This window comes from Arachis duranensis, chromosome 10 (genome assembly GCF_000817695.3).
Source record: "Arachis duranensis cultivar V14167 chromosome 10, aradu.V14167.gnm2.J7QH, whole genome shotgun sequence".
NCBI classification, from domain to species: domain Eukaryota; kingdom Viridiplantae; phylum Streptophyta; class Magnoliopsida; order Fabales; family Fabaceae; genus Arachis; species Arachis duranensis.
In genome coordinates, this window is record NC_029781.3 from 51,952,366 (window position 1) to 51,953,536 (window position 1,171).

Consider the following 1,171-nt stretch of genomic DNA (forward strand, 5'->3'; position numbering starts at 1 on the left):
ATGTCTACTTTCCAACGCCGTTGAGAGCGCGCCATTTGGAGTTCTGTAGCTCCAAAAAATCCATTTCGAGTTCAGGGAGGTCAGATTCCAACAGCATCAGCAGTCCTTTTGTCAGCCTTTTTCAGAGTTTTGCTCAAGTCCCTCAATTTCAGCCAGAAATTACCTGAAATCACAGAAAAACACACAAACTCATAGTAAAGTCCAGAAATGTGAATTTAACATAAAAACTAATGAAAACATCCCTAAAAGTAGCTTGAACTTACTAAAAACTACCTAAAAACAATGCCAAAAAGCGTATAAATTATCCGCTCATCAACATCTTTGGACGTTTAGTTCTCAGATCATGGGGGCTGGCCACTTGGCCATGCCTGGACCTTTCACTTATGTATTTTCAACGGTGGAGTTTCTACACACCATAGATTAAGGGTGTGGAGCTCTGCTGTACCTCAAGCTTCAATGCAATTACTATTATTTTCTATCCAATTCGAATTATTCCTATTCTAAGATATTCGTTGCACTTCAACTTGATGAATGTGATGATCCGTGACACTTATCATCATTCTCACCTATGAACGCACGTGATTGACAACCACTTCCGTTCTACCCTAGACCAGGCGCATATCTCTTGGATTCCTTAATCAGAATCTTCGTGGTATGAGTTAGAATTGATGGCGGCATTCATGGGAATCCGGAAGGTCTAACCTTGTCTGTGGTATTCCGAGTAGGATTCCAGAATTAAATGACTGTGACGAGCTTCAAACTCCTGAAGGCTGGGCGTTAGTGACAGACGCAAAAGAATAAAGGGATTCTACTCCAACCTGATTGAGAACCGACAGATGATTAGCCGTGCTGTGACAGAGCATTTGGACCTTTTTCACTGAGAGGATGGGATGTAGCCATTGGTAACGGTGATGCCCTACATACAGCTTGCCATGGAAAGGAGTAAGAAGGATTAAAGGAAGAAGTAGGAAAGTAGAAAAAGAAAGGGCACAGTATCTCCATACGCTTATCTGAAATTCCCACCATTAATTTACATAAGTATTTCTATCCTATGTTATTTATCTTTATTTCCTGCTTATTATTTATTATTATTCGAAAATCCATAATCAATTATAATCCGCCTGACTGAGATTTACAAGATGACCATAGCTTGCTTCATACCAACAATCTC